The sequence below is a fragment of the Leuresthes tenuis genome, unplaced genomic scaffold, assembly GCF_036924035.1.
Source record: "Leuresthes tenuis unplaced genomic scaffold, fLeuTen1.0.hap1 SCAF_6, whole genome shotgun sequence".
NCBI classification, from domain to species: Eukaryota; Metazoa; Chordata; class Actinopteri; order Atheriniformes; family Atherinopsidae; genus Leuresthes; species Leuresthes tenuis.
The window spans coordinates 19,599,513-19,622,649 of NW_027325360.1; the positions used below are offsets into that span (position 1 = coordinate 19,599,513).

The 23,137-nt window shown below is 41.2% G+C and overlaps 1 protein-coding gene across 1 annotated transcript in view; it reads right to left on the reverse strand.

Moving 5' to 3' along the window:
• Positions 1 to 43: 43 nt before the first annotated feature.
• The window catches only part of tmem161b (transmembrane protein 161B), a 48,592-nt gene continuing 25,498 nt past the window's right edge, over positions 44 to 23,137 (reverse strand). The window contains exon 13 of the transcript XR_011916412.1: positions 44 to 56. The gene's annotated coding sequence lies outside the window, so the exon portion shown is untranslated. The remainder of the gene's footprint in view (positions 57 to 23,137) is intronic.

Genomic DNA, 23,137 nt, shown 5'->3' on the forward strand with positions numbered 1-23,137 from the left:
CAAATCCAGGGTCTGAACTTACATCATCTTTCCAATTTATGCTGAAGAAGGAATTTCTGGTTCCCCCCCCCCCCCCCCCCCCCCCCCCCCATAAAGTTGTTTATTTGCTGATATGAAAGCAATACTTACCAAAGTGCCTGAAATGTAAAGAAAAACCTGAAAAACACAAAAACTGAGATTTATGGGAGTATCAGTTCTGTTTTGCTTTCTCAGTGTGTTCGACAAAGTGGGACAGATTAGATGTACGGATGATTTGCAGAGCTTCCCCTACAGTCGGAGCAGGCCTCCTCTGTGTGCTCGTTGTGTTCGCCCTTAACAAAATAACTTCTCACTGCATAATATCTTTGAATCTACTTTAGAATTCATATCACTATGTTTCTCATACATTCACCATCTTAAAATTGCGTTTCTCTGCAGTTCATAAAGTTTCCCCCTCTGCTTCCTCTTCTCCGCCCCTGCTTCATTCTTTCATTTCAGAGTAGCGTATCATTAGCTCATGGTTGTGTTATGGCCCACTGTTGTTCGTCTCTGCCCAGCTTCTCGTTGTGCCTGAATTGGCATGGGAAAGAGATGGGGAGAGCTGTGAGACTCTATGGAGTTGACAAGTAGCTCCTTGATTAACCCATAGGCTGTCTGAACAAACCCACACTTTGGCTGTGTTCTTTATTCATCTCCCTTGTCCCTTTCTTTCAGAAAGAGACCCAATAAGGCCCAGCAGGTGAATGTAAAGAAACGCGAGAGGACTCCCCTCTGATCAGCCTTTGAGAGCCAGACAATGGGCCCTCCCACCTCTTGTACTGCAGCATTAAAACCCTGATTAAAGCTCTTCCTGTTAGCGATTGATTGGGGATGCAAAGCTAAAACCAACAAAAAACGCCGCTGCCGAGGCCTGATAATGACCGGGCCCCACCTACAAAGCACAGGCTTCAAATGATTAGTGGGGTTTTGTTTTCTTAGTAGGTGTGCGGGTTTGTGAGTGAGTGAGTGTGTGCTGGTGAAATGAAGAGAGAGGTGAAGGAGGAGAGGCTGTCTAATCATAGCGGGAGGTCTTCAGACTGATAGCTCTAATTAATCAACGGGCTCTGGAAAAAAAAGTCAACAACAAAACTTTTTTTCCTCCCTTTTTCCTTCCCTTGAAGATCTGTATCTCTTTTAGGAGTGACAGAGGTTTGTTGGGAATGTGTGCGAGTGCATATTTGTGTTTTAGGCGTCCATAACTAAATAGGTGGGTTCAGAATGTGCTCTAAGCAAGCACAGGACATCATCCATATCTAGTCATTGAGCTGTAAAAATGTTTTTTTTTTTTTTTTTTGCTTGTTGAATGTCAGAAGCTGCATCTTGTTCTATCATATTGGAAGAAAAAAAAGGCCCCATTAAACTCACACCATTTAATGTGTGTTGTTTAAGCATGAACTGCATTGCTAGAGATGTTCTGCTTTTACATTCTGAACATTATGTGAGGTCAATGTCTTAAAAATGCATTTATAGTTCTAACCATCAGCAACATTATCTGTTTGTAAAATAATAAATTGTCTCTTGGATATGCCTGAGGAATATAAAAGCGTTCTCATGCTCATCGGGATCATATTTTCAGCTGTAGCCTTTTAAATACGCACGCTTGTCATTGTTATGTAAACACCCTTTTTTGCATGTTAATCCTTTTATGAGAGAACATTAGTGAGACACGTGACAATGTGGGAAATGATTTACAGAAAAGACGCAGGGAAGACTTTAACAGTGTGTGTGTGTGTGTGTGTGTGAGTGCATCTGGAAAGTCAGGAAGAGAGAAAGGCTCTTCAAGAATCCATAAATATTGCATTTCTTTGTTTGATGGATGCTTGACACATTTTCATGTTTCCTCAACAAATTCCACTGTCACATTTTGCCTTTCGTCAGTCATCTTCCAAACACCAGATCCTGACAATTATCCCAGAGAAGCTTCTGATCAAAACCACCTTATTCTCTCTACTGCTCAGCTCCATCACGCGCTGATTCTGCATCACTCGTTTCTGCCTCTCACACAACCTTTATTTGATTCCAGATCTGTATATTGCACCAATCGAATGTTCTAATGCAACAAATTGCATTCCCAAAGTGTTTGTGTGATGTATAATTCACACATTTTAAAATGACTCTTTGTTGATGTGCAGACTTCTATTGACAGGCTGATCATCTCAGCGGTTTCTCCATATGCTGGAACAAAGCAGCTAACTCACAGTTTAGATAGAGTAGGGCGTCTTTGGTAATTGTGACTTCTCCTAGTGATGCATTATCTACGTAATATTTTATCTTAGTATTATTTTGTTTTACCTTTTGCTTAATAAATTTAGAGGAAAATATATGTATTTTTAAACAAGATAAATAAAAAACACCACACCTTATACATTTTAGAAGGATGAATACATGCAAATCTGTGAAATTCCATAGAAAATCTTCACAAACTCGAAGCTACAAGAAAAACATGTTTTTGTTGAAACATTCTTGGCAAGTTTGAATATCAGGAGAGCAAAAAATAGACGAGGAAAGCACTGAGGAGGCCCTGAGGCGACAGTGAAGGTCCTGGGCAGATTGGCTCTGGGGCTCCACAACGATCCTCACATCCCACACATTTATCAGAGTAGGGTTAGTGCACCACAAGGTGTCCACACTTACACTCTGCTCTGTGCGAGCACACACAGACATTTAGACCCAGATATCCGCCTACACTCATTGTAAGCCTTATAGCCTTTTTAACTTGTCTGTGCACCTCTTCCTCCTACTCTTGTTATTAGCTTCACACACTCAGACCACATGGCCCCGCCTCCTCGCATGTATATGAGTCAGAACAATGGGCAACGCAGTTATTTTCAAGAGCATAATTGGTCTGTAGTGTGCAAGAAATTGCCACTGCAGAGTCAGAGAAATGGGGCAGGAAAAAGACTTAGTAGTACAATTTACAAGACATTGTAGACATTAGAGATTCTTGAGAAATCAAGCTCGTGAAAAAGCACACCTTAAGTATGTTTCTTGCTAAGGTCATTTGAGTACTGCCTCTAGTAAGCCTAAATTCTAGGATTCCTTTTTTCCTTATGGTGAAGGAGTCTTATTTAGTCTTGTATCAGGGAAGTGTGGTCTCAGGCACAAATTAAACTTAGAACTTATTCTACCTGCAAATCTGTCTTTCTTTCATTTCCCCCTTTTACTTCCCTCCACTATTCAGAAACTTTTTTAATTTGGACATTAACTGCATCCGACAGACAGAAAGTGGGATAAGTTCAAGCGTCTGTCAATGAATTCAGCCTAGTTTGTTGTCTGACAACATTGTCTATGATTTTTCTAGATTGCACACAGAGCTAAAAAAATTATTTTTTGTGTATCCTTAGTATGCTTATAATTTCCTTACCAAAAAAGTGAAAACACATTGTTCTGATTTCTATCTTCACCTAGATAGAATTGGATGTCAACATTGTATTAAAATGTTTAGAAAAAAAATAATAATAAAAAAAGATTAAAATATGTATCTGTGCCCTGAAAAAGACTGGCAGTCCTGACACAACCCCTGTCCTCAGCTCAAACCCCCATCCTTATCCTTGCCCCCAAACCTCAACAAACCGTAGTCCTCTCAAGCACAAACGGCAGCGTGTTGTCACACACCCGACCCTCTGTGACAGCGCCGGGTCATGGAGGCCGATGACGGGCCATGTGTACCTTCAAACTTACATGTCAGTGTGAAGGATTGCCAGATTGTCAGTAACTCTTCTCATCCAACCCTAAAATATCCCATAGTCCAACCCCAACCCCCCCGCCCATCCCCCTACACACTAACAGTGTCAGACTGGCTCAGTATCCTGGTCTATCTGACCCTAGTGGATGTGGATCAGTGCAGAGGCGCTGACAACTCAGTCTTTGGCATGCCAACATGTCGGGTGTCGATGAAGTGATGCTTTGAATTAAAAGTGTGTTTGATGCTGAAGAGTTGCTAACCTGATTTGACTGGCTAACGTGATTTGACTGAGCTCAGACAGAGATAGAGAGCTACTCTGCATGGAGAGAGGTGGATTCCTGCCAGCCCAATCTGCTTATTCAGTCGATAATGGAAGCAAATGCTGCCAAATGAACCCCAAGGTTCAGCATAGAGCTAATCTGAAATGCTAACAGTCGGCCTTACATTGATGCTATTCAAGGTCTTATCACTATGGTTATCAAATAGTCTCTGCTAAATTTCTGTTGAGCATCACATGTATTTGCCATGGTGATCACTGATGAGCTCACTCTAATCTGCTCTAATGTAATTTTTACTGTCGTTCAGTAAAGAAATAAATGCAATCCAAATGCAATTATGTGTAAATGTTGTCCATTTAATAATTTATAGTTTTTAGCACTCTAAATATCTATGTTAATCTCTATTGCCATATTTGTTTAACACTAATATGGTAACTCTTGAGATTGCCATACTGTGGCTAATTTTGTTAATGAGGAAAGCTTTTGGTGAGTGAGGCCACGTTTCTGAGGTGTTGTCAGAGAGGATAAAGTGCCAGAATTGATGAGTTACAAAGAGCAGAAGCGTTGATTGGGCAGATGTGGCTGCATCATAAGATTTGAGAGAAAAAAGATGATTGATGACAAGGGTAACCATTTAGATCTATGACTCTGAAATTCCAGTTGGTTTTATTCTCCTTACCAACAGCGTGTTGTTTTTGCAGGGTCATTAGCTTTTCTCATAAAAATATGAGGTGCTGTGCCACAACCCTCAATCGAGCATCAATCAGTATTTTTCAAAGAAAAGGATGGTCCTTCTGTGTTGCAGTCCTTCACCCAAGAATTACAACACTCACAAAAAAAAATCAGGATGAAGTATACAGAGCTTTCCTTCAGAAAAAGAAAGGCTATGTCCTCCCGCTGATCAACTGCTTTGCTATAATGACACAAGAACCACATCTATAAAGCAAACAGACAAACAACCATTTCTTTGGAGAGAACTATAAGAAGGAGAAATATATTTTCCACAAAAGATTTTTGTGTATTGTCAGCTTTGCATCTGCAATAAACTCACCATTGTAATGCTTTTGAGTATAAATTGTGGATATGTCTGTGAGGTCATCAGTCACAGGTGATTTCAGAACAAGCCAAAGCTTGACCTTCTTCTGCTCTTCTCAGAAATGTCCTTATGATCTCCAAGTGTGAGGCCTTGCTCATGAGGACCCAGCCTTGTTGGCTCTCTAATCCTGTATAAATGAACCAGGAAGATGGCTTCTCTGTGCCATCACTGACCTCTGGGTTCTCCAACCCCTCCCAGTATGTGACAGGATTAGTAAAGCAGGCCTCTAGCACCCCTGCTGTCTCTGCAGTGCAGAGCTGACCCCACAACCCTTTGGCCAGGTGGAGCTCTGCAATGAGTGGATACCCAAGACTGAATTATTGTCTCTCTTCCTCTCTAAATGAGGTGTCTTGAGGGGCTCCAGGTAAGACAAGTCACTCGGGGTCAGCTAACCCCTGTGGTTTTACACAAAAGAGGCAGAGGATCACCTACCATTTTCCAGATAAAATGAGGGCTTAAATAGGGGGCTCTTCTCTTGTCAAATCTCTCTCCATGACTACTCAAGAAGGCAAGACACTACTGTATAGCCTCCCCCAGTCTTGGCCTCCTGTGGACCCAAGACCCTGTTGACTGCTAACACCCCTGTACTTCGGCCCAGGTCCCCTAACAGTAGCCATAAAGCTCTTAATTCCTACTCTCAGCCCATCACTAAGTACTTTGTGCATAATGGAGCTATAATCAACCTCTGTCCAATGGTGCCTATTCTCTCAGCATGTCTGCACTCATGTTGAGCTTGTATGTCGAGTTGAAATGAGATGCTAATTAGACGTCATATCTACAGGGTTAATCTTTGTGTTCACATTCAGGTGCTTTTAATCCCCTCCATAACGTTGCTAATTTTCAGGTAACATTGAGAGTAGTCAAGAGAAAATGCTAAAATTATCTTCCAAAACATTTTGATGTCGACAATTTTGAATTGTTCGGATGCAACACAAGGGAGTCATTTCTAAACCTGTGTAAAGTGTGTTCTGTGGCCCCAAAGCTAGAGACAAGATCCTCTTCTCTCCACCAAATAACCTTATCAAACTGCACAGTATGACAGAGTAAGTGAGAGGTGTGGCGATCCAGGTGCCTAGCACAATGCCCCTTGTCAGTCAAGCCCATTCCTGGGGGTGAAGAGGGGTGAGGGAGGGTGTAGCGGAGGCAGCCACAGGCTCTTGGGTCTCTGTGATTGGCCTTAATCCGCCAGCTAATAAGTTCAGAGAGGAGCCATATGCTGCAGTGCAATGTGTGGGGAGGGGAGTGTTGCCTCATGTTACTTACACCAGGCCAGCGCTTTTTTAGGTACCGCCCTCCCACGGTCTGTTCCTTTGTACTGGGGGATCAGCCCTCTCCACGCTGTGAATGGTCCGAATTGATTAAATCCCACCGTATAATTGTCAGCAAATCCTAGCGAATCATTTCCCATCCATTTGAAAAGTACAATGTGCATTTCTCTTTTTCTCCTCACCTCCTTTCTTCCTCACCACCTCCACCCCTCGAGGTTCTTCCCCTCCTATTTTTCTTCCTTTTTGCAAGGCCTCAAGTTTGTCCCTGCATGCCACTCTTGGTCCCCTGCATGACAGAGAAAGCAAAGACGGGAGAAGGAAAAGGATAAGAGGAGGCAGGAGTGAGGAGTCATAGGGTATGCTTGGCTGGACTGTTGGCCATAGATGAAAGTGGGCAAACGGGAGACGTGTTTTCATCTGTGGCCCAGGTTAGAGAGTAAGGTGCTTATCTGAGCTTGTGCCTGTCTAGGCACAGCCAGGGCTGGTCACAGACCATGAGTCTGGTCACAGCAGCAGCTCAATGCTGGGCAGTGTAGATTTGGTAGAAACTTTTCAAACAGTCTTACTTTGAGAAATAACCAAGCCAATCTTTTGAAAAGAAGCCCTGAAATGAGTGCGTTTGGAGCAGTAGAAGAATTCAGTCCACATGGTGAATTGATGGGTCACAAGAACCTTTAACTTTGACATTTAATAAATGCTCTTCCTCTGTAGTTTCTAACCATTAGGCTTTTTTCTTAAACCATAACCTCAATCATTCCATTACTCAAATCACGTAGCTTATGTTGTAACTGTGATGATTCAGGTCCTTCGAAGGGGTCGTGTTTTGCTTGATTCTCCTTTCCTTCAGTATGTTGTTGTAACTTTTTGTCCAAGTCTAGAGTTCAGACCAGATGGACCACATAAGAAAATTATCCTGAAATGCTGTGTTTGTGTCTTCCTTACACTGTTCTAACATCACTGTGTAACTCACTTGCATTGGGCCTGTCCAGTTTGGCTTCAAAGATAAGCAGCTGTCTTTAACCAAGCAAGGTCAATTTGCCGTCCAATATAAGGTTGGGAGGTTGTTTTTTAAAAAATGGGAACCAAGATTAAGGATGTTAAGACAAATCGATAGCAACTGCAGCCATGTACAAAGGTGGGTAAATCATCTCTTCTGTGAGCCAGCTATTTTGGCACAAATTCAGAACTAATACATCCTCTTTCTCTTCCTTTAATGACACAATTGTTGGTGTCTTTTTGGATAAATATATTCAAGCCAAAGTATTCTGTAAACCAATGACCATTGACCAATTACCCCTTCTTTGACACATGTCCTCCATCTGTTCCATCCACTTGTTCAACAAGCTTTCATTGATCTGAGTGGTCCCTAGACAGTATTTCAAGCCTCTCTGACCTTAGCAATTTAACCCATGACCTCAGTTACAGGGTGAAAACATGTGCCACTGTAGAGATTCATTTTTTTTTTACTTTCAGGGAATCTATTTTTATTAAGTTCTGTACAAAGATTTTTCAGAAGATAAGTAGCTTCAAATGACATTTCATGGCCGCAATTAATGATACATTCGAAAAAACAGATGACACCATACTTCAAATCATTGTGCTTCAATGCTTGTTAGTGGTTTTCAAGTAAAGTGCTTATAAACAGTCAAAGGACACGCAGCAAGTTTTATGATCAGGAGGGTTACAAGGAGATGGAACAATGCAGCATCTTAGCTATGCTCATGAACAGTAAGCTGTGCAGATTTAGAGTTTACAAGCAGTAGAGGTTGTAAATATACTGATGAGGAGGAAGCTGGCATAAAATGGACTGGGACCAATATGCAAAAAGTCATAGTTAAGATGCTTTTGGATGGATAACAGAACCGAACTGAGTTGGCGCCAATTCAAATCAAAACCACAATGCAAATGTGTATCTGGATACAAAACTTACAGTGATAATATGATAGTCTTGTATGGTATTGGTGAGGCAACGCTCCAAGCTCGGTCCCATATTTCCATTCAGACTACTTAATATTGAGACCATGAGTCAAAAATGCAATCTTCAGACTGTCCTTCTGAAGACTCCACATAGAGAGTTAATTATTGTTTCCCAATCACCATTTGTGTGGTTATTGACCTTTTTTTAAACTAAAATACTTTTATCATGGTACTTTAAGTTGCTAGGCTTGAGACTGGGGATAGAGTTACTATAATGTGGTATTATTCTTTCTGTGCTTGGAACCTATGTTAAACAAAACTGCAACACAAAAGAAGTCCATTGTCAGTTCCTATTGTTTTTGGACAATGGATATGACCAAGTGATGGGATACTTTAACACAAGTGCACAAATATATGACTGCAGCCTTCTGACTATTTGCAATTAAGCCACTTGTTGGCATTGTGTTTTCACTTTTTGCTCATGGTACTGCTGGCAAAGTTAGCATCCTAGCATGTCCAGAACCATTAATCTCTCACTTGTCTTGCCCAGTTTCTTGATGATGTTCACTAACTTGCATGGAGAGTCCATCAGCAAGTCTCCTGGGAATGAGGTCATGGCGTTTGGTTTGTAAACTCTGACCCCCAGTGACCACAAAGGTCTGACCATACATGTGTCTTCGTATCAGTGAGGTCAACGACAGGAACTTGTCAAGATCCCTTAGTAAATAGATTAGGACTATTGTTTGTAAATAGAGTGACGAGCTACATCACTGTCCATCATTGAGAATGTTGTGATCCGTGAAATGGAGGACATTAAAAGTTTATTCGGATTTCAAACGGCACTCATCACTTGATGTAACATACATTTGTTTGCAATGAAATGATTGCAAATATTTCCTAATGCAAACCACCGTTAAAAAAATGTGCAATGCCGTAAACAAGCAAATAAATGTGACCCTCCAGCATGACATAGCTCAATGAAGCAAGACATGACTTTCTCCTCTCACAGTTTTATTGAATACCAGTCAGCTCCTGGGATGGTGGAGTGATGTCAAACATTGCCTAAGACCGATCACTCCCTTGTTAACTCCTACCCTAAAACAAATTCCCCCTTTAGTATTACACAGTAGCTACTGGTCTGTGCAACCCCCCCATCCCCAAACCCTTGGAGGGCACGGCGTGGCTGATCATGTTCTCATTTGACCTGCTTCTTCCATATGGAGTGGGCAGTGGACAGATTGAGAAGTTGTAAGGTCGGAGGTTAAATGACCAGGACTGTTTACAAGGCAACTGGGAGTTCAACTGGGACTCTTTTAACCCCATTGTCCACAGCTTGATAATGACACTAAGATTAGAGTGTATTTGAAGTGTTACTGGTAAAGAACATTAACATTGAGAATTTTGCAGAATACCTGAACCATGCAGGTCTCACAGGAGAGGTTTATAATGTAAAACTAGATAGAAATACAAGGAAATACAAATATATGTAATCATTTCTTCTTGGTGGTGAATAAGTAGCCTGAAGTTCAAACAAGTCTTCAAGTCTCCCACATCTCAGCTTCTATATATTTTCTCACATGGGTTATGAATCTGATTAACACAGGGTATGCTTTTCTTTAGACACCCTGTGTTTACATAAAGAGGCCCAGTGGGACCAGCCCTCGAGGTCAGGGGGTCGAACTTTGGTTGTCAGAGAGCCTTGTGACATTTCTTTCCCACGTCTCCCGGCAGCCATTGTCCGTGGCGAGGAGCCCCTGTTAACGTTTGGCCCTGGGAGGTAGAGTGGCGTGAGAGGGAGGCCTGGGGGCATTGGACCCTCAGCGGGTCCCTGGGAAACGGGCGTAACCAGGCGGGGCTGAGGCGAGCAGAGACAGCATGGGGTCATTTTCCGGCTTGCTGCCCCTCTAAAGGGCTTTGGAGCACAGTATTGGCCCCTTGAGGAGTACTGGTGTGGAAGACAGTACAAAGGGCTTTGTTTGTGTGTATGTGTGTGAGAGAGATATGTGTGTCTGACTGCACACCTCAGCAGGTTTGTGTGAGCATAAGAATTATTATTTTGCATGTTTTGCATGACTGTAAATTTTGGTATCTGGTTTTGTCAATAACTTATTTTGTCATAAGGCAAGGAAGTTGAGTAATTTCACGCTTTCAGCAGGGCAAGGGCGGCAATCAGTGTTGTTGTAAACCCACCACAGTGTGTGTGGTCATAAATATGAGGGTGTTACAGTAAAGGTGGGAACTGGTCCTGACGAGAAATAAGGATGATACATTCTTTCAAATTTTCAAAAGTTGAGGTAAAACATCCAGATTAACAAATTGGGTAAATACTCTCTATATAAGTAGTAATGATAAAAAAAAAAAAACTGAATAGAAAAAAAAGGCTCAGTGGCTGCAAGAGATTGTGGTAGAAAAAGGCCTCATCCACAACACAACAGAAGGTAGCACACTACAATTCATGTGGTGAGTAAAACTAGAAGCCGCAGGTCATCAGACAGCATTTGATGCATAGCGATAGGATCAGCCATACTCACCTTTTTTAGGTTATCCCGAAGGAGTGTAATTGTTGCAAATAAAATGCAAACACCTTAACCCGGTTATTCCTTTCCAAAGGTGTTATAGATAATTTATTTGTTAGTTTGTTAATATCTATTGACTTAATTTATCTCAAGTATTTTCTTCCCTACACAAAGCAATTATGAGCCTACATCTACACATCCGATCTGTTCAAGGATGATGGGAGAGAAAAAAAGAAGATGGAGGCAGAGATTGGAATTTTTACACATAGAGAATAACTGAAAAGCACTGTGTGTTTGCCTCCAACAGACCATGCAAGCTCCTGAGTGCTATATACACAAGTTTCAATAAAATGTCCATTCATCCCACTGTAAGTGTACCTAGGCTGAACGTATTACCAGTAGCATATCAGCCACAAGAACTGGCCTGATAGAATCTCTCCACTGTTCCAAATCGCAGACAACACATTGCAATCTGCTGGCTGATTGCAGCCATTTTCTTGCTTCTCTCTTTAGCAGAATTGTTTCCTGGCCCCTCACGAATTGAGTTTATCAGGTGTTGAACAATGGAATAGGGATGGTTTATCGGATGTTAAACAACTGAGTAGAATATTGCAGGAAAAGGTCGCAACTTTTTGCATAACTCAAAACCAAACTTTGTCTCGACTTTTTTGCAGGAAGAGGAGCACAAAACCTTTAAATTTAAAAGGGAAAAAAAAGAAAAGCAGGCCAAGTAGTCCAGGGTGCTTTGGATGCTCTACAGTGTTTTCACACATATCTTGTTGAATAGTGCTGCTACGTGGGAGGATGTCATTTTAATTTCAAATGTATTTATTCATGGATCTGACATTTTAAACCTTTGTGTGCTTCCAGATTTTCAAACTGAGCTAATTTTCTATCATAAACCATATGTTTAAAGCACCACCACATTCCATAGGCTGTTAGATCTGAAGACTATTCGCTCGCTGTCTTTCTCGCTTTGCCTCCCGCACTCCCAAACCCTGAACCTGAACTTGGGAGAGCAGGCATAGATTTATATGCATGCCCCTCCTTTGATGACAGGGTAAATATTCACACCCGCAGCCAAGGTGCCCCCTTCATTATCCATGTGCTATGTGTTTGCCCACCAGTTAAATTCTTTGGGGGATTGTTTGGTGAGATGAATGGAGCTGAAAGTGCTGAAGGACGTATCGGCGTTCAGCAAACAAAACCTCCCCTGATTGGCTCAGCAACAGCTCGGTCCAGTGGGCAAAGTTAGCAGTGGGGAGGTGGGAGGGTGGAAACGAGCTGTTGTAGAGTTTTGCTTGTCAATTAAGGTGCTGTGAGAGCACCAAGCTGTGCTTGCCATCCCTCTAGTCTTGGTGGATCTGTGAAGATATCGCTGAGGTGCTATTCACCTCAAATAGGAAAAATCTTGTCAATATTCATCTATTTAATAACCCTGTATGTGCTCACAGTGCCTTTTGAAGACTGTGGGGTCTGCATTTCCCTTTGATGTACCTTCATTGTCAGACTCTCTATCTGAAATCTTCGAAGATGGAATTGGTGACATTTTCTCTTTTTTCATTCATTCAATCCAACCTCAAAGGTTTCAAGTCATAGTTCTCTTGTCCAAGATGCTTTGTTGTATCGGGGGAGGGCATTCAAGTTGGATGTATTTCCCTACTAGGATTTCCATCACTGGGTAATGGAAGACCATGAGATTAAGGCAAAATGGCAAAGATTTTACAGACTGAAAATACAGAACTGAAAATACCAGATATATATGGATATTGGATGTTGACATTTCTCGTCATAAGACTGCATGATAACATGTGAACCAATACCAGGTCTACCTCATAATATAGAATAGTAAAAATTATATTTAATGTGCTAAATATGTATGACTGCTCTGTACGTATGGCAGTTTGGGATATTAGCTGAGAGAAAGAGCGGATCTAAAAGCAACATAAATAGGCTGTCCAATAATGCCAGTCAAGTTTTCCTTTACATAGGTTCACTTAATGCTCTTCAGTCTGTTAAAAGCTTTTTTCCTGCAAGTTACTGCACTGGACACAGCTGCTACCTGTGTGTGTGTGTTTTCCTATTGTGTAGCGTCAAAGGGAGGCAATTCTCCCTCTGTTTAGGTTGAAGCCACTTTCCAGTTTGTTAGAAATACACAATCATGTTGGGTCCAGTCAAAACCCCACTTTCTTTTTTGCTTGGAAAGGTTCCTAACTGAGTGCCAGCCATGATAAGAGCCAGTCAATTTTTTAAAATCCTCTGGACTGGGCGCCACTGCTTCCTTCAGTGTGTCCTTTACCATAGGATACATTGGACAATCTCTTATGCACGAAAGAAGGTAATGCCATCTCATAATAGGATGCAGCTGCAATTTTTGTGCTTTCTAAACAAGTTATGAGAAGTTGGATTGAACATAAGATTTCAACTTTAACTTTAAAGTAAAATCTGGAAATGAGTATGGCTGCACAATATGACACTAGACATTAAAAGAATGTGTTGGTCAAAACAAAGCCAAAGTGTATACAGACATGTCAGTCCAACCAAAATCATACCAAATTTAGCTTCTTAAAACCAGACTAACTGATTTCGAATTACTCCTCCATGCATATGCTCAATGGGACGTAGATGCACAGCTCATGCTCTAAAGTTCCATTTATTTAAACTTTTGTTAAAATATTAAAGTATAAGTGTATGTTCATAAAGCCAAACTCTCAGTAAAGCAACAGTTATTCACATGTTTTCTGTTTGATTTGTCAGAAAATCAAACAAGTGAATAATTGAATGTGTGAAGATAATGTGTCAGTTCAAAGTCATTTAAAGCATTTCCAGACTGCCACTCTGCTCTAATAAAATCCTGCTTTTATAGCTGCAGTGTCAGCTGACAAAAATCTCCACTTAAAGGGGAACTCCGGTATTTTTAAACCTAGACCTTATTTCTGGCATGCTCCAGGGGGGCGTGCGGATGAAGTGGTCCCAGTAGAGTACCTGTGTAGAAATCCCTCCATTAGCTCTCCTATAGCCGCAAGTAGCCACATAACAGCACCTATGAGCTAACAGAGCAATAGTACACGTTCGTTCATTCATTCTTCTTAAAGTATTGGTGAAATAAAGACAGATAATGCCTTATTTAGAGGCTGCATCATCACTGCCCTGTTCACTCTGTTATATGGATATACGCAGATCGCGAGTTATCTAAATAGCTTCTGATGGACGCCGACTTTCGCCAAAATGTTCTCGGTCAGTAGATAAACGTATTTCATGCCAGAAATAAGGTCTAAGTTTAAAAATACCAGAGTTCCCCTTTAAGTCACCTAAAAACATCTGTGCAGGGAACCACCTGAGCTGTGCAACTATGCACGTAACCATACTGACTTACAGGCTTTACAGTGCAATCTGAAATTGAAATTCTGGAAAAAGATTCAGGTTTAATAAGAGGTGAAAATTGGATAACAGTCTGGCCATTTTTAAAGGTCTGTAGTGTAGGACTAAGCATCGGTACACAACAAATCACAAACAAAACACTCAGTTGTGACACGGCAGAAAAATTACCAAGATGACCAAGATGAAGACATTATCAAAGACCATATCAAGGATTTTCCAACCAAGTTAGCCAAAACTCGGTGCGGTCAAAGTATTTACAGCATTTACTGCTTGATATATGGTTCAAGATTAACAAACTAAAAGAGTCATTTTAAATGTGTCTATTGCAAAAAAGACAAAAAGAAACTGAAATTTCATCACCTTTCATCCAATATGTTTATTTAAAATGATCCACCCATGGTATTTCTAGAAGTTGCCTGTTTTTCTGCATGTAGGCTATTTGTATTTGTAATCAATATAGGTTATATTATGGTGCTTTTAACATGTGATTATAGTGTTTGTCACAGAATTACCCCTAAAGGGGGCTTACAAGGATCTCATAGCCTTACACTCAAACATTTTGTATGTTGCATTGGTGACAAACTGTTCTTTTCAGTGAGAAAAAACAACAACCTCTCTAGATAAAGCAACCATTTCTAATTAATGTCCACCTTACCTAAACCTAAACCACCTAAAATATGCTAAATTTGAAGCATTTATGTCACAGGTTATCTCATCAGACTTGAAATTTGAAACATACAGGACAATTAGAGAGTAAAATATGCCAGTCAATTGAGAAAAGACAGGAATTAAAGTTCAACAGAGTCCGAGCAGATAGAAATAAACTCAATAAAATGTTATTGTACTGTGTCTACTTTAGTATAGCATCATAGGTGTGTACATAGTTAAAGAGAAAATAAAATCAGTGGTGGCCATAATACTTTCACAATTTCTTTAAAAGAAGGTCGTTATACTGCTTTTTGTGCATAAAAAAAACCAAAACATTCTATGGGGACTCAAAGCCCTGAGCATAGGCAGCTATGATATACAATCTATGTAGTCACAGCAAAGTCCCAGGGAGATGAATATCACAGACTTTCCCTCTCTATAAAGTATGTCTCAAGGTCTGTCTGGAGGAGGACATAACTAGAGAGCCCACGCTTATGAGCATGCAGCTGTAATGTCTAACAATTTCCTCCATTTCTCATATTCAGCTAATTTGAGTCGTCCTGACTGTCTGCGACACTGTATGCTCTATACATCTTCACCCACCATCCCCTCACATTTTCACTCTGTGCACTCTCGCTGTGGAGGACCTATACACTCTCAGATAAGAGGAAATGAAGTCTCGTCGGCACAATTTGAAGCGCTGCTTTGAAGCTGAATGTGAAATAGCTGCTCCGCTCCTCTCTGCTTCTCTGCGGCTGGTAAAATAAGGGCCCTCTCGTTAAAAGCACTTTACCTGTGCTCCCTCCACGGATCATTGCTCTCATTAAACAGATTGGGGGTTACATTCAAATCACAATTACTCCAAGCACTAACTGTTAATGGGCACAAGGGTTGAAAGAGTAAGAGAAATGTTTCTGACATTTCTTTTTATATCTCTCTTTGAGCTGCAATGAGATCACATCTAAAGGTTGAAGGTGAAGCATAAACTAACCAAAACCAGAATGAGGATTCATTTCAGCTATGTGCCAAACTGAGCTGCACTAGATATCAGAGCTAAGAAATTTAAAATTCATGCTAGATTTTCATCTTCTTGCCAGCAGGGAAATGTTTCCTACAAAACGATTATATACTTCAAATATAGATTTTTTTTTTATTTTCTCCAGACTAAACCAGTGACTGGAGCAAATTCTAGTCCTTATGTGACCTTTGAGTACTTACCAAGTGAGTTATTTCTTGACTATGTAGTACACATTATTGTGTTAGTGCAACCGTGTGTTTGTCTGGGGAGTGTTGCATGTGTACCACGCAGCGGAGAACACCCCCGGGTCCTCCTGCACAGTGCCGAGAAGAGAGCAGGCAAGATACTTTCATCTGCTCACCACCAAGATCCTGCTGGGTGTGAATGCGTGTGTGCGTGAGATGTTTTTCCGAGAGGTTAAAGGAGGGGAAGATATGTCACTTTTGGCACTGCAGCAGATTGGAAACACTTCATCTTTCTTTGTATTTCAGATTCAGTAGCAACCCTAATTTGACACTTGATAGATTTCATGATATTTAAGTGACTGTTTGAACTTTGCATTGGTGTTTGTCAGATAAAAATAAACCTCTTTAAGACTGATATGCACATTGTTTCTACCAAGAATTAATTTCATTTCATAACCCGCTGCCTGTCTCAGGAAAAGAGGTTCATGGATCAAGTTTTCCATTAACCACCAAAAGAAACCAGAGGGTGGAGGCTTCTCCTTTATGCAGGTGTGTGTTTAAAGGAAATGGAATGTTGGTGAGCATTTTTAAGGTGCATGTTATTTATGTGTGTGGGCCTCTGCTGGTGACTGCCTTGGGCAATAACACAGGATGTAATCCCATGTATGCCTTCAGTCTCTTAGCTGCCTGCGCAGATGTGGAGGAACGTTTTAGCCCCTGCAGTGTGCCGTAGGGCACAAGTGCTCACCCTCCCCAACTGCTTACAGACAACAGCTGGCTGGTGCAGTACCAGCAGTTTCTCCCTGGCTCTCCCCATCTGTGTGTGGCTCTTTCTCTGCTCAGTATCTGTGTTGCACAGTTCAATTTGCAGCAATGAGAGGTGGCTCAAGGAGGGAGAAATTGACTTTTGACAACCATTATATTAAAGTATGCACACTTTCACAAATTTGTATCGGTGTCTGGAGGTGAAGAGTGCTTTCTTGCCTGAAAATCAAATAATCTACTTAATGCATTGCCTTATCTAGATTGGCAGTTGGTTATACAAAAGCTGAGAAATATAGTTGGTAAAATACAGTTATAGAGAAGCCAAATGTCAAGCAGACATCCTTAGTGCTCATTTCAGGTCCCAAGACAGGCAATCATATTCTACATGACAAATGAATTCAAGGAAACATCCTGACGTGAGTGTCTTTGTTCTACGGATGCAATAAAATCCGATCCACTTGAAATAAACTTCAAATTATTCAACCTTTTATCGTTTTCTTAAAATAGCTGAATCTCTATTTTCTGAAAAAAGGGAATCGTGTAAGTTTTCCCTAAATGCTTTGCTCTGCTGAACGCTGGTATGTCTCAACATTTTGGACGCAACCTATATATTCATACGTGAGCAGAATGTTCAAAGAAACTCTTCTTCATCAATTAATTTAGAAGTTGTAAGAAATTGTATTCAGGTTATGGGGGCTCTCACAATTTGCTGTGAAGTCTTTCGTATTATGTGCCTGTGTCCTTATCCTTTCACCTGGTTTATTATCTTCATGGCCTGACCTCCTGTGGAGTTTATCAAGAGTTCTGACAGGCTTCTTTAGGAAGGCTGCGGGAGTGACAGCTGGTCTTCATGATAGGTTTCCATCCACAGCCCTCTATCTCACCATGGTGCAAACCACCATGACTGATTTCATCTCTCTCCACGGTCATAATATAACACAGCAGAAACATAGATCAATAGATGTCCAAATCGATAGGTTCAAATTAGAATCACTAAAAGATCAGTCTCAGTCGATTCCCAAATTATCACACTGCAACCTGTGTGCTACTGGCTGTTGTTTCTGTTGGCCATTAACAGTGAAACCCTGCTGGATGGGAGCACCCCTGTATAGTTTTAATAACATAGCCTAATCCTAATTATTGGTTCCACTCTGGCTGAAGGGGCAGATGATGACATTTTCATCATCTATGTGTGATGTGTTATGCTCTGATATCTGCCCAGCCCTAACACCTCTGACCCTGTCTCTCTATGAAAGTTCCTTGTTAGGAGAGAGCCCGCTTACCCCCCGCTGCATGTAGCCGCTCCTCGGCAGCCATCATTAGTGAATGGCAGTGGCGTATGCGGTTGCCACACTGCAATGTTCTCCAGGAGGCCTTTCCCAGACCTTTATGTGGCCAGATTACAAAGCGCAATCCTGCTCCACCATGGAGTCTACTCAGACGTTCACCTGAGCTCTAAGCTCTGGCTGATTTTTTTCTTCTGTCTACATTGGAGTGAAGCTTTGATGGAGTTTTAACTGGTTTGAGAAATGCAATGTCAGAGGGATGATGAAACTGAGTAAGCTTAAATAGTGGAATACAGTCATTAGTCGGGTTTCCGTTGTTGTCATGTTAAGAAGATGGAAATATGAAAAGAAATAAAAAGGTCATCAAAATTGAAAAATAAGATATGATGATATGATATCCCAGATATCCCCAGAGATTAAGATAATATCTGAGCTCTCTCTAATTTCAATTGAATGTAAACCACAGTTGTCCTTGAGGTTTTGTTCCCAATTAGTAAAACTACTTCTTCTACTAAACAAAAGCCATGGACACTATAACCAATACTGCCACCCACTGGCAAGTCTACACAACCAAGTTTATTTATTTCAAACCTGGTAATGAAAAAACATCTGAGTCGCATAATGTTTTGCTACTTTTCAAATGATTGCCTCATATTTGCTTTGCTAGAAAATATGCTATTGTGTTTTTTTTAAGACAAGAGACATAAAAGTGTGTGAAAAGCCTAAAAATGGCAACAGTAATCATCAATTGTAAATTTGACTGTAAAATGAATAAAAAGCATTGACAACACAAAACAGAAATTAAAGAAAGATACTGGCATGCAACTACCTAGCCCCTTTGACCCTCTAAACCTATTTTGTCCAGTGCTTCGCCCCTGAAATGGCATTAGCATAAATCTCCAGCCCAAAGAGGTAATGATGGCGTGAAATTATAGCTGCTTCAGCAGACCTTATTCCCTTCTCTGCTCTCTCCCTCTGGGTCCAAGGCCTCAGCCTTCGACGGAGTCCGTCTCCCGTGCTTTACTTCTATCCATTCTCTCCCTCTCTCTTCTTCTTTGCCTTCCAGTCCCATTCAAAGGGAATGTGTAACTGAATTTGAAATTGAGTGCCCTTCTTTCAAGGACCACAGCTAATGAGACGTTTTGCCTTGAAATCCATGCCGGATGGGGGAAGACCCTGATGGGCAAGGCCTCGAGATGATAGCCGCCCTGTACATCAGGTGTTAGGCTGCGATGAACTCATAGCACTGAAAAGGGGAAAGGTGGTTTCTTTTGGAGGAAGAAATAACTATACGCCGTCATAGATAGAGAACTTCTCTTTGGGTCGTGCTGGCTTTCAGTTGAATTCTTAGAGCCAACCTGAGGTACGCCTTTGTGATCTGTATCTGTGAGGGACAGAGAACCGACACCAGTCAGGTTTTTCCTTTTTGCATAAGTAGAGTAGATTCACTGAAGAAAAAAAAAACAAAGACCACCATCATCTGTAGAGTATTAGGAAGTGAGTTGACAATTAGGCTCTGATGGAATAAAGCACACTGTAGTGCGTCCGAGTGAGTGGTGGAGTGATGGAGGAGTAAGTCAAAGAGATGGAAACGCGGTGGGGCCCATAGAAGCAGGTATACTTGACAGTTTTCAGTCCAGGGATCGTGCAAGCCTCTCTGCATGGGTGCAATGATGAAAGGAATCGTCCAAGGGATTCTCCTTTTAATCAGGGGCCCTGAGGAGAGAACCTTGCAGCCGATGGGCCCCTAGCCACTGCTAGCCACTGTCATGTTAATGAAAGAGGCTCATGGTGTGAAAAGAGAGACTAGCTTGTTACGAGCGTGCTAATTAATGCATGTGTCAGGTGTGTGAGAGTGTGTGAGTGAGGGTTTTATGCATTTTAATGATTTGTCTGCGTATGCGTGAGAGGATTTGAAGCATAGAGTGAGACGGATGTGTGACCAAAGCAGAGGCTCAAGATGGCAGAGCACGGCAGATGCATCTGGAAATAGTGTGGGGATAATTTGTGGGGAGCTACTTGAAGTGAAGGCTTAGTCTTTAGTCTGCCTCCAACAATATCCTTCTGCTTTCAGCTTCAAATTACAGTCATAAGAACAAAGTAGTAGCATGGATTCGGTAGTGGTTTAGAAAAAACGAAACAATATGCAGATATCTTATCACTAATTAAAACCAGTTGTGACTTGCAATAAATCTGTTTTGTTCATTTATACAGATAATTCAAATGACTTCCTCATCTGGAACCTGCCCTGTCTGAGTCATTGTGAGGCGGAGACAATCCTGTCTGATTTGCTTTCTCACGACAAGCCACATCACATTAACTGCTGTTGATCAACGCGCTTGTGTCGGTCATGTCACAGACTATACCACAAAAAGTCCTCCTTCGAGATGTGCTAAGGGCCTCACTCCAGACAACCTTTTCAGTCTACTTCATGTTCCCACGGATGGATACATGGGAGGGGGACTTGTGGATGGCCTTAGGCACAGCATATGGCCCTAGGCTGCACCATTGTCTGAGCTGTTTGGGTTAGATAAGAAAAAAAAAAGGCATTGTTGCACGTGTCACTCAGACAAGACATAGGGGCGTGTGTCAGTGCAAAAGTAGAACCATCAAAATCCGTGACCTTTTAATTTGCTGGTGGCCTCTCCCAAAGATTTCTGTCGGCCATACATGCTCCAGTCTGTGATTTGGGACTCTATCAATTTCATTGGTATTGACAGGGGACATCTTTACTGGATTCAATTTGATTTATGTTATCCAGGAGGGCAGCACATAAGAAGAGATTGTTAGATTATTTTGTTTTTTTCTCCTTTTTTCTTGACACAAATGAAACATACTTTCCACAGTGGTAGCTTTGAAAAATTAGGTTAAATGCTTAGAGCTAATAGAGCTTGGAAGAATCAGAATTGTTTTGTGGAATATCTACATGAATATCTCAAAGGATATAACCTGATATGGGGATAATCAATTTTAAGGAATATTCTGTCTTTTTCTCCACCCACTCAGATAATTCACAATCTTAAACAGCCCTTTTGGAAATGATCTGTGCCATTTAACATCTCATTTTCCGACAAAGTTAAAGGTTTTAGGTTTTATGGGTAAAGTAAAAGCTGATGCATTTGAATTTTGCTGTAAAAAACATTCTTCCATTAAACATCCTGCACTCAGTTTTGTTCTTTTCATATCTAAGTGTGAGATACAGCGCAATTAATAACAGAACATAACATAGGTCACTGTCTTACTTCATGAGTGGGAGATACACTAGAGGTCCCTATATTTTGTGCCACAAGTACTGCCGCTCATATAGCACCCTACCCCCAACCCTTGTCCAATCTGTAAAGTGCCATTATAAAAATGTCAAGGGGTCCCTCTCTCTCGTCCTGCTAGTCAAAATCATGTGCCATTATGCAAACCACTGTGTGAACACTCAGTTTCAAAGGTTTACATAGGCTATATGGCCTCAATGGAGAGTACAGATTGTGCAGAATTTATCTGCACAGCACCGCAAATATTTAGATTTATAAAACATGAAATAAAACCTGGCAATGATGGAAAATTAAAAAAAAAAACAACAACATGCCTGTTTTGTTTTATTTTCTATTTGTACACAGGGACTAGTTCAACCTTTACGTTCACTGCAATTTGCTACGTGTTCCAACCAGATGTAATTCGGGAAATGTAGATCAAGAAAATTGCGTTTGTCACTTTTTAAAACCAGTAATTGATGTGGAAAGCTTTGTGAACAACTCCGAATCTGCTGTGCTTTTTGAAGTCAGTCAAAAACATAATCAAATTTGAATGTGTTCTTCAACTAAAGAGGATTTTACACTGATGTATTTTATTGAAAAGATGATGCAAAAGGGGCAATGACAGTCCCCCTCAAATTGAGTTGAAAGCTATTGTCTCTGTGACTATTAGACAGAAGTGAATATGTGATTTGATATATTTTACATTTCTTAATTTTTTTTTCTCCCACTGCTATTAAATGTCTGTGTTTGAAGCTTTGTGCAAATGGAAATAATGTGTGTGAGAAGAAGAGGGGAAGAGGGTATAAGCAGCAGAAATTTGTCATTTGATGGTGTAAAGCACAGATGCGCCTGCGATGGAGGTCAACTCTGTGATATACCCATTTGGAAGTTGCATCATTAAAGCCATTTACCATGACTGTCAATGCACTACCTCTTGACAGAGGTCCTCCTATCGAGGGCAAGTGAAAAGAGCTATGTGTATCCTTCTGCTGCATCTGCAGTATGCGCAATGTCACATTACAGAAAATCAAAAAAGAACAGGTAACGTCATTGCTCTGTGACACATCAGGGCAACCATTAGCTGCAGAAACTGCATATAAGAGAGCAAAAGACATAGGAAGGCAGAGAGAAACAGACAGTGGGCCTTCTGTTTTGACAGCCATGAACTAGAATATTGCTCCATTGTTTGCTTCTCATGGATGTGGTTTGAGTGACAGTGAGTGTGATGCACGCTGACATGTAGAGCTGCTTCACATTTCCCCTAATTGCTCTGCCTTGCCCGAGCTTGGCACACATGTAGAGCATGGTAAGAGGCGCCTCTTTTCAGGTCGGAACAGAGAGCGCTGTGATTTGGCATACAAAGAGAAACGAAGGCACAGGGAGAAGAAGAAATGCAGGCGGAGGAGGAGGAGAAGAGGTCAAAGTGAGGCATTCTATAATTTTTGATAGACTACCCTGAAGGACAGAGAGATGATGGCCTTGTTTGCACAACTCTGTGGCATAATAATGTCTTGTGCTAAATCTCTGGCCAGTTAAAGCATGGATATAGTGCCAGCATGCTAGATATATGACATCCAGGTGCATTCTATCAGTCAATGAAGTAAGATGGTTTTGTGGAAATAACCAAATGCAGAAACAAAGAGGGGGTGTGAGGGGTACAATACAGTGGCACACACCGCATCACTTTTGATTCATGGTGTGCTGGAAAGCACTGAGATTGGAGGAAAGCCTTGTGTGGGAGGGGAAAAAGCCTCTATCCTTGCTGATGCTATTTTAATTAAATAGTTGCTAGGTTACACATTGCAGAATGACAGAGGTGGGTGGTGTG